Source organism: Trichomycterus rosablanca, chromosome 14 (genome assembly GCF_030014385.1).
Source record: "Trichomycterus rosablanca isolate fTriRos1 chromosome 14, fTriRos1.hap1, whole genome shotgun sequence".
Classification (NCBI taxonomy): domain Eukaryota; kingdom Metazoa; phylum Chordata; class Actinopteri; order Siluriformes; family Trichomycteridae; genus Trichomycterus; species Trichomycterus rosablanca.
Window position 1 is genome coordinate 31609952 of NC_086001.1, and position 10252 is coordinate 31620203.

The 10252-nt window shown below is 38.2% G+C and overlaps 2 long non-coding RNA genes and 3 other non-coding genes across 5 annotated transcripts; 4 read left to right on the top strand and 1 right to left on the bottom strand.

The window, feature by feature from the left end:
- Positions 1-3937: 3937 nt before the first annotated feature.
- Positions 3938-4019, bottom strand: trnas-uga (transfer RNA serine (anticodon UGA)). Its single transcript has one exon. It is a non-coding gene; the product is annotated as a tRNA-Ser (tRNA).
- Positions 4020-4253: 234 nt separating this feature from the next.
- On the top strand, positions 4254-4335 carry trnas-uga (transfer RNA serine (anticodon UGA)). The gene has a single exon. It is a non-coding gene; the product is annotated as a tRNA-Ser (tRNA).
- A 934-nt stretch (positions 4336-5269) lies between these two features.
- On the top strand, positions 5270-5351 carry trnas-uga (transfer RNA serine (anticodon UGA)). Its single transcript has one exon. It is a non-coding gene; the product is annotated as a tRNA-Ser (tRNA).
- A 542-nt stretch (positions 5352-5893) lies between these two features.
- LOC134326739 (uncharacterized) lies at positions 5894-6901 on the top strand. The gene is made up of 3 exons (XR_010014566.1): positions 5894-5980; positions 6719-6781; positions 6878-6901. It is a non-coding gene; the product is annotated as an uncharacterized LOC134326739 (long non-coding RNA).
- A 1884-nt stretch (positions 6902-8785) lies between these two features.
- On the top strand, positions 8786-9416 carry LOC134326905 (uncharacterized). Its single transcript, XR_010014635.1, has 2 exons — positions 8786-8935; positions 9030-9416. It is a non-coding gene; the product is annotated as an uncharacterized LOC134326905 (long non-coding RNA).
- Positions 9417-10252: the final 836 nt, after the last annotated feature.

A 10252-nucleotide genomic window follows, 5' to 3' on the forward strand; every position in this document is an offset into this window, starting at 1 on the left:
TATTGATGCTAATTATACTTTTGCTGGAGTGGCACAGGTTTATGGCTTAAAATAAATGTCTGTTGTTAAAGTCAAATAAACGTTTTAATAACATTTTCTTAAATTGTCTTAAATTTCTTTCATAGCTACTTGTTAAGAGCATAACATCATTTTGCAGATGTTTTTACTCAGATAGACTTACAATTGTGGCTGAATACAATACAAGCAATTGAGGTTTAAGGGCCTTGCTCAGGGCCCCAACAGTGGCAACTTAGTTGTGGTGGCGCTTGAACCAGCAACTAGACCAGTACCTTAACCACTGAGCTACCAACTGCCAGTTCAGATATGTAAAAAACTTTTGCCTGTAAAAAAAACATTTAGTAACTGCTTTTTTTTAGTTAAAAAAAACACAGTTTAGTAAACTAAAAGTAAAATGTTTAGTCAGCCTTAAAAATCTAAAGGTTAATCTGACTTGAAAATGTAAGGCAACCGGCTGCCTCACCTTTTTAAGCAGTTGTGCAACTTACTTTGCTAAGTTAGGTTGTTAGTTCACTCAAATCACTATTTAAAGTTGGACAAAATTACAATTACTATTTGATTGTACTATATATATATATATATATATATACAGTGTATCACAAAAGTGAGTACACCCCTCACATTTCTGCAGATATTTAAGTATATCTTTTCATGGGACAACACTGACAAAATGACACTTTGACACAATGAAAAGTAGTCTGTGTGCAGCTTATATAACAGTGTAAATTTATTCTTCCCTCAAAATAACTCAATATACAGCCATTAATGTCTAAACCACCGGCAACAAAAGTGAGTACACCCCTAAGAGACTACACCCCTAAATGTCCAAATTGAGCACTGCTTGTCATTTTCCCTCCAAAATGTCATGTGATTTGTTAGTGTTACTAGGTCTCAGGTGTGCATAGGGAGCATGTGTGTTCAATTTAGTAGTACAGCTCTCACACTCTCTCATACTGGTCACTGAAAGTTCCAACATGGCACCTCATGGCAAAGAACTCTCTGAGGATCTTAAAAGACGAATTGTTGTGCTACATGAAGATGGCCAAGGCTACAAGAAGATTGCCAACACCCTGAAACTGAGCTGCAGCACAGTGGCCAAGATCATCCAGCGTTTTAAAAGAGCAGGGTCCACTCAGAACAGACCTCGCGTTGGTCGTCCAAAGAAGCTGAGTGCACGTGCTCAGCGTCACATCCAACTGCTGTCTTTGAAAGATAGGCGCAGGAGTGCTGTCAGCATTGCTGCAGAGATTGAAAAGGTGGGGGGTCAGCCTGTCAGTGCTCAGACCATACGCCGCACACTACATCAAATTGGTCTGCATGGCTGTCACCCCAGAAGGAAGCCTCTTCTGAAGTCTCTACACAAAAAAGCCCACAAACAGTTTGCTGAAGACATGTCAACAAAGGACATGGATTACTGGAACCATGTCCTATGGTCTGATGAGACCAAGATTAATTTATTTGGTTCAGATGGTCTCAAGCATGTGTGGCGGCAATCAGGTGAGGAGTACAAAGATAAGTGTGTCATGCCTACAGTCAAGCATGGTGGTGGGAATGCCATGATCTGGGGCTGCATGAGTGCAGCAGGTGTTGGGGAGTTACATTTCATTGAGGGACACATGAACTCCAATATGTACTGTGAAATACTGAAGCAGAGCATGATCCCCTCCCTCCGGAAACTGGGTCGCAGGGCAGTGTTCCAGCATGATAATGACCCCAAACACACCTCTAAGACGACCACTGCTTTATTGAAGAGGCTGAGGGTAAAGGTGATGGACTGGCCAAGCATGTCTCCAGACCTAAACCCAATAGAACATCTTTGGGGCATCCTCAAGCGGAAGGTGGAGGAGCGCAAAGTCTCGAATATCCGCCAGCTCCGTGATGTCGTCATGGAGGAGTGGAAAAGCATTCCAGTGGCAACCTGTGAAGCTCTGGTAAACTCCATGCCCAGGAGAGTTAAGGCAGTTCTGGGAAATAATGGTGGCCACACAAAATATTGACACTTCAGGAACTTTCACTAAGGGGTGTACTCACTTTTGTTGCCGGTGGTTTAGACATTAATGGCTGTATATTGAGTTATTTTGAGGGAAGAATAAATTTACACTGTTATATAAGCTGCACACAGACTACTTTTCATTGTGTCAAAGTGTCATTTTGTCAGTGTTGTCCCATGAAAAGATATACTTAAATATCTGCAGAAATGTGAGGGGTGTACTCACTTTTGTGATACACTGTATATATATATATATATATATATATGCAAGCCCTTTTGCTGCTTGTTAATTGTTTGCACTTTTAATAAATGCAGATATTGTATTTGATGACTGGAAATTGATGTATTTGAGTGGTAGTTAAGTGTGCTTATATTTTAAGTAATACAAAAGCAAAAAAATTAAGGCAATAGTTTGCATGGATCTTTCTATGTTGGTAGAACTTAAAAAAATGAGTTGGTACAACTTGAATTTGTAGTCCTTCATTTTGACTTTATTTAGTTGTGTTTATTACAAAACCTGAGTAGATTCAACTTAAAAATATTTAAGTTGACTCAACGTAGTGATTTTAGTTATACTGTGATAATGTATTTAAGTATATTTTAAGTGGCTTAGATAGGTTCCATTTACTTAATAAAACAGAAAGTTAATTCAACTCAAAAAGATCCATGCAAACTATTGCCTTAAATTTTTTAAGTAATTTCAACACCACATTTTTTACAGTGCAAACTCCATGAAGAATGAGTTTGATCACTCACGTGCAGTGGCGGCTCCTGACAAATCTCTCAGGGGGGGCAATTGTTGCGATGATGGCCAAGGTGACCCGTTCAATGGGTAAATTAATGCTTAAATAATTAACATCTTAAGTCATCTGTCAGTTTGCCCTCACAAATAACTTTGAACGTGGAGATAATAACAATAATAATAATAACAATAATAACAATAATAATAATAACTAATAATAATAACAATAATAATATGATAATTTTAAGTAAAGCCTTCACACTAACAATTTAATAGTCTTCATCAGATAGCATTTTATTTTAGGTGCTAGCTGCTCCAACTAGGGTTGCAAACTTTCAGAACTGTGCAACCCTAACCGTAGGCTATAAAAAATATAACGGGTCATACACAGTTTTGTTTAGGCTGTTTAACATTTATTATTTTCATTCTTTATACTGTAATAACAAATCAAAACCATATTTTAGGCAAAACAACATGCATAAAGAACATCATGTAAAAAATTTTCTCAATGGTGTAAACAACATTTTTACATGATCCATCTTCACACAGACATGTAGCCCCGGTTCTGGACTGCATTGCTTAGGGGGGCAGTGAGGAAAGTGCTGGCCCTGCTTGTGTTACTTTACTTTCGCCCTACACACGGCGTTACTAAGACTAAAAGTGAACACTACTTACAATAATAACCGAACCCCTTTTAATTCCCGCGGTAGCAGCAGTTTCATACATAATCGCGCTGTCTCAGTCTAATCTGCAGCGTTTATCTCCCATTGATAAAAATATGGAACACCACGTTTAGTTTCCAAATAAGGAAGATTATGTGTGACGCAGGCACGTAAGTGCGAGCCCTTCCGGAAGTCATTCAAAATGCATTAGAGCGCCCTCAATACGAAAAAAAAGAGCTTTAACATGAGAGTCTATGAGAGCGATCTGGGGCGATTTTCAGTTAGAGCCTGATCGCCCCGAAAGGGCCGGTACTGTACGGAACACAACTCCACACTGATTTGACTGCGATATTCAGAGACAAAACAGACTCCAGAACAGTCACAGCTAGTTTAACACTGGTTGAATGTGATAGAAACATTTCTTCCCTTTCGCACTTTGGTGGTGCGTCGCACGATCGCCCTAATGAACGAGCCGCCCCTGCTCACGTGTGTATTTATTTATGTTTTAATACAAGCACAGAGCAGCGCTGTGAGCAGGGTTCAAACCTGCACGGGGAGACCCCATTGGATATCAAGTCCAACGCTTTAACCACTCGGCCATCATAGCCTGAGGAACACAGGAGCTCTCTAACAAAAACTTAACCAATTCAACAACAACATCAACAACAATATGATTATCATACTAACAGTGAAGTGTGGTGGTGGTAGTGTGATGATGTGGGGATGCTTTGCTGCTTCAGGGAAACTTACAGTATAAGGATGGATGGACCCACAAATGCTCCAAATTTGATTGATTAATGTAGGAAGTACCAGACACCTTCAGGTCTACAACCTCCGTACAGCTGTGATGGCCGAGTGGTTAAGGCGTTGTACTTGAAATCCAATGGGGTCTCCCTGCGCAGGTTCAAGTCCTGCTCACAGCAATCATGAGTTTTAATGAAAGCTTAACGTATATACTGATAAACACTGATAAAGTTGTATGATTGCAATCAGATCATGATTAATGTAAAACTAGTTATCCTCCTATACGTAACATCACAATATTTACCTCAGGATTTTCTGGTTGAGAGCAGAATCTGTGGTTCTGTTCAATTTAATTAACTGAAACCACAAACCACAGTGTGTTAATTTTATTAACTTTATATATATATATATCAGGATTTTCAGATAGAGAGCAGAATTTATGGTTCTGTAATATCACTCAGGCCCTGAAGCTGCAAAGCATCCACATCATCACACTACCACCACCACGTTTCACTGTTGCTGCTGTGAGTTTATTATTTACCTCAGTTTGAAGTAAAATGAAACGTTTGTGCTTTTTGCTAATTCAGTGTCACTGGGTGGAAGATTGAAATCCCAGAGAAACACAGATTGATATTTTAAGAATGAATAAAGTTTTATAACAGTCTCTGTGCACCTTCATTGTTTGCGTAGTTGTTGTGTAGTGAGCGGATCTATAGGACGACTTACTCTGAAGGACACGTGAGATGTTCGGGCTCTTCGTCCCCTCTCGGGTTCGCTCTGTCCTTTCTTCTCTCTCGGCTTCACAACATCACTGAGCTGCACTGCGACACTGGAGGAACGTCTCAGCGGCTTTCACACAGACTGGAGACCATGGAAACATGCAAACAAGAAAAAGCAGCAAGAGCAAAAGATCGGAAGGTAAGAAAACTGATTTTAAACTAATTTTATCATTTATTACAATCTTATATTATTATTTAACTTTAAAGTGGGCGTGCTGGTCTGATGTTCTTTATATTCTGTTTATATCCTGTCTCATAATGTAAATTATTGTTAAAAAAAACAGAATTTAGGAAACCCCAGTACAGGAAACAGCTAAGAATCATTCCTTATACAGCTGTGATGGCCGAGAGGTTAAGGCGTTGGACTTGAAATCCAATGGGGTCTCCCCGCGCAGGTTTGAACCCTGCTCACAGCGGCCTGGACCTTTAATTAAGGAGCCACACCTTCAAATTGTAGATTTAACACTGATAAAAATTTATAATTGTGTTCAGATTATAATAATGAATGTAACATATTTATATCAGAAAATAAAGTGAACCTTCCTCTTTGTGTCCCACAAGAATCCTACTGAACTTTCTCCCTGTTTAGGGTCAAATCCTGTTCACAATAAAATCACATTACGCAACGCTTTACCTCAGGATTTTCTGGTAGAGAGCAGAATTTGTGATTCTGTCCTTTTTTCCAACTCTACTGAACCACAGTGAGAGTCATAAACACCACCAGCACCACCAACAACCCCACAAACACCATCAATGCCCCGAACACCATCTACCAGATCTATAAACGGAACCTAGACTAATTAAACTAGTCCGACTTTTCCGCTTCATTGACACCATCATCATCTCCTCCCTCTCTCTTTCTCTCAGGCTGTGGGTCAGAAGTGTGTAGGCGCTGTTTTACACTCTGGTACTGACGGGCAGACACTGGCACAGGTAGGAAGCAGCGCTGATCTCCGCATCATCAAGCCACGCCTTTCATTCTCACCAATACTGAACTGCTGCCTGGTCAGGTGGATCATCAAAAGTACAACAGCACAGAGTACAGGTACACACATGCACACAAATGAGTGTACGTTTATAATGAGTGTACGTTAGTAAACTACTCAACATGTTCCAGCTAGTCTGTTTAGAAGCTGGGGTCAGAGCTTTGAGAGTTAAAGCCATGCTCAAGGGTCCAACAATTTCTGCTATACACAACTGGGAATTGACAGCCCAGAGCTCTGCCTACTGAGCTACAGACAAAACACTCGCAACAGAAATAAACTAATCCTGCTACAGAAATCTAACTAGTCCTGAATAATCAAGCCTTTAATATTAAATCAGATAATCAGACAAAATATGATAAATATTTTGAAGCACTTCTATTAACCACTGTTTCAAATCAGGATCCAAACCTGATGTACACAATTATGTTTCTATACTCACCAGTCTGTGTTATACATGATGAGCTTTATTTATCTGTATTATTAAATACATTTCATTAAATGTATATTTAATGAACGTACAGCTAACCTACACTACTGTGCATGCACATATAGCGTATTTACTATCTATGGAATTATCTATTTTTATCAGTGCACAGAAGTTGGCTAAAACACAAGAAGTTTTGTTAATACAGATCTGTAATTTTAATGTTTGTATTGTTAATGTAGATGGAAAACTGTAACCTGGAAGCCTCTAAGAGTGGTAAAATATATACATAGAACGTAACTGGAGGTATTATTGTTACTGAACAATTTAAACTAGTTCACATTTAGTTAAACCAGTTTGTATCTTGTGCCAGTGTCTCCATGAATGAATAGGAATTAGGAAGCTGAGGGAACTTCATGACAGCGGGGCTGAAATGGTAGATGTTTAGAGCAGCTCTACAGATTTCATCTCATTTAACTTTTTTATTTAAAAGTTCTTGTGAACATTATTTACTGATTTGTAGCATTGTTAGCTGTTTATTTCAGGTGCAGTGTGACAGTAGATGATTTAACAAATCACACCCAAACTACATAAACATGTAGACACTCATCCTCCAGAGACTCAGAATGTGTTATTATAATTATTATTATTATTATTATTGATGTTGTTAATAAATGAGTTTAAAAATGACACCATTATTTGAGCTGTATGGGCCACATGGTGGATCAGTGGGTAACACTGTGACCCAAACCCAGAGGTGGAAAGTAAGGAATGACATTTACTCGCGTTACTGTAATTGAGGAGTTTTTTGTGTACTTGTACTTTTTTTTAGTAGATTTTACAACCTGTAAAGAAGTGGACATGAAACCGGCCCGTTAGGCTGTTCGATCCTGCGGAGCATTTACGCATTTGTGGCTGCGAACTGAATCACTGAGTTAACGAGTCAGAAACGACTCACTCTGTTTCATTATGATGTTGTGCATAAACAACTCCATGAATCGGTTCATTTGGTGAAGAGATTCAGATGTATAAAGCAATCAGAGCTTCAGAATTCACATTCTGGGCGGAATTTCAATCTCTTTCTTTATTGGTTGTTGTATAAATGACAGTTTAGTGAACGAATCACCAATTTAAGCTTTTTACCTGGAAAGCCGAGAGCAGTGTTGCCAACTTAGCGACTTTGTCGCTATATTTAGCGACTTTTCAGACCCCTTTAGCGACTTTTTTTCAAAAAAGCGACTAGCGACAAATCTAGCGACTTTTTCTGGTGTTACTGGAGACTTGGAGACTCGAACGTAAAAACACATATTGTTCTGCAGTTACTGTCCTCACCGAGCAGCGGGTGCTGCTGTGAACGCCCCCCCCCCCCCCCCCAAAAGCACTCACAGGCGGTCAGTATCACAGTCAGAGTTGCCAGATTGGGCTGTTTTCCACCAGAATAGCGGGTTTTGTTGGAAATTGTTTTAAAGACATGCAAGCAAAAATAATTTGTTCTTTATATGTATAATTACTGATCTGTACATTTTAAGATATTAATTTGTACGTCATGATGGTTTAACTGGTTTATTATTTGTGAAATGCTAAACATCATCTGCTTATCCTGTGTGTTGGGCATTTTTTCATGCATTTTGGCTGAAAATTACTGTCGCAATCTGGTAACCCTGCCCAGAGTAGCTCAATGTTGTCTTAAAAAACAAAAACAAACCACAAATCAACAGAAGAATGTTCATTTGTAGTTCTAAACATATTTAGGTTGTTTTTACCCACTTTTTGTCTCTCCCACGATGTTATTCCTCTCTTCTACAGCGTCAATTACATGCAAATTGACCTTATGCAAATTAGGCGATGACGTCATTTAGCGACTTTTAGGACAGCCAATAGCTACTTTCCTTACTGAGGAGTTGGCAACACTGGCCGAGAGAATAAATGATCTACAATAGTTTACATTAGTTAGGAGGATAAAACAGTTGGGGATGGATTTATATAATCTGGAAACATACAGGATGGTCTTGTGGATTATATCCCTAATGGAACAACACATGGATATAGATCAGGTAAGCACATAAGTGCTTATGATTTTCTGTTGCTGTGTGACTGATCTGGGTCGCGGTTCTGCTGTTTACGGTTGGCTTTCATTTTGCAACGATAGCAAAGCATTATGAAATAGTGTGATTTTTTTTATGTTAATTATTGTTTGAGTAATTATTGAAGTAAAACGGACAGCATAAATGTGATTGTGAGATGTAGCTGGTTTGTTCCTATGCTGGTGTAAGACCCGTTATATTTTTGATAGGTGCGACTTTACCAGCCTAACCCTGTTACTGAGGATACACAGAAATGATGCTGTATTGAACTGATAAGAGCAGTTACAGGGTGTTCGGTGTGTAGAGCTTAAATCCACACATGAGCTGCTGATATGCTGCATGGCTGGTGAGCTGTGTGTGTGTCTGCTTCATCATTCATCATTCATCTATCAACTTCTGTTGGGAATGATGTTCCTCCTTCTGTTAAACAACTAAAACAGAAGTACAAACCGTGTCTGAGGACGGGAGCATAGTGGAACAGACGCCGGTACAAACCCTGGGTCAGAGTAAGTGTGTGTGGAGAGTAAATGTATATATGATATATAGTGACTATAGAAAGTGATGATAATAATACTAATAATGGTTCTGCTTTTTTTTTAGGGCCCCACGGAGCGTACACCTTATTTGAGCTCAGTTTTGAGTTCAGTAATGAAAACAACAGACCACAGTACTGGACTCGTACTGAAATTACAGCTGGTCTCATGATCACATTTGATCCGTTTGTACGACTCTTCAAGTTTGTAGGCCGGGCAGGACCAGCTTTAGTTAGCCTGGGTCACAACATCCACAACGCACTGACCGGTACCAGTGATACACTGGCTGTTACCGATAACGTCACCGGTCAGTGAAACAAAAGAAATTCAGTTCAAAAGAAATGTGTGTTCAAGTCCTTGCTCAGGGGCCAAAATGTGGCAACTTTGCAGCAACGGGGCTTGAACCAACAACCTTCTGATTACTAATCCTTAAATAAAATTGACTAAAGCTTAAGTGCAGCGTTTGTTGTATTTTTATATTTCAGTGTTTTATATGAACTTATTAAACTACAAGCTTGGTATTTCATTAGTGCTGTTGTTGGGAAAAATAGCATCATTTGTTTGCTCAGTGAAGTTATTTTAATATTCAGATCAGATCTATATTAGTGCTGGACCAAACACAAAACACATACGACTTCTTTTACAAATTCTTACACAAGATCTACTCAAAATCCATGCATTCACAAGGGCCAAATCCACAAAATGGAAAAAAATGGAAATGACGTATCTCTAAAACTAACAGAAAAACGTAGAAAACATTTATTGTGCATTTATTCAGACAAATCAACCTATTAAAGTCTGCTACAGTTTGATGCATTAATGTCAAACTAAAAAACACTTTTTACCCCCTACAAAGAAGTTTGTATTTATTAACATTGTTTTAAATAAGGATCAATGTCTCGAAAAATTACATTATTTATTTTTATATACAATCAATCAATGGTCCTCACCTACTACAAACCTTATTTTGGTAAATATTCATTTATTTATTACAGATTAATAACTAAACATTTGGAATGAAGAAAAAATTAACTTATTTTTATTACCATTATTACATTATATAGCATATACTAGTTTACACAAGTTAAAATTGTAAACTTGTAAAAATTGTAAAACTCAAACTTTAAAAATTAAACTCAAACTTTTGAATTAAAACATTCAGCTGTGTTCTTATAAACAAACTTTCCTTTTATAGATATATTTTAAAAACAAGGAACACAAATCTGAATATTTAGTTTGTCAATACGGGTTTTAAACTATCCACAAACCTTTCTTTTATTTCAATATTTT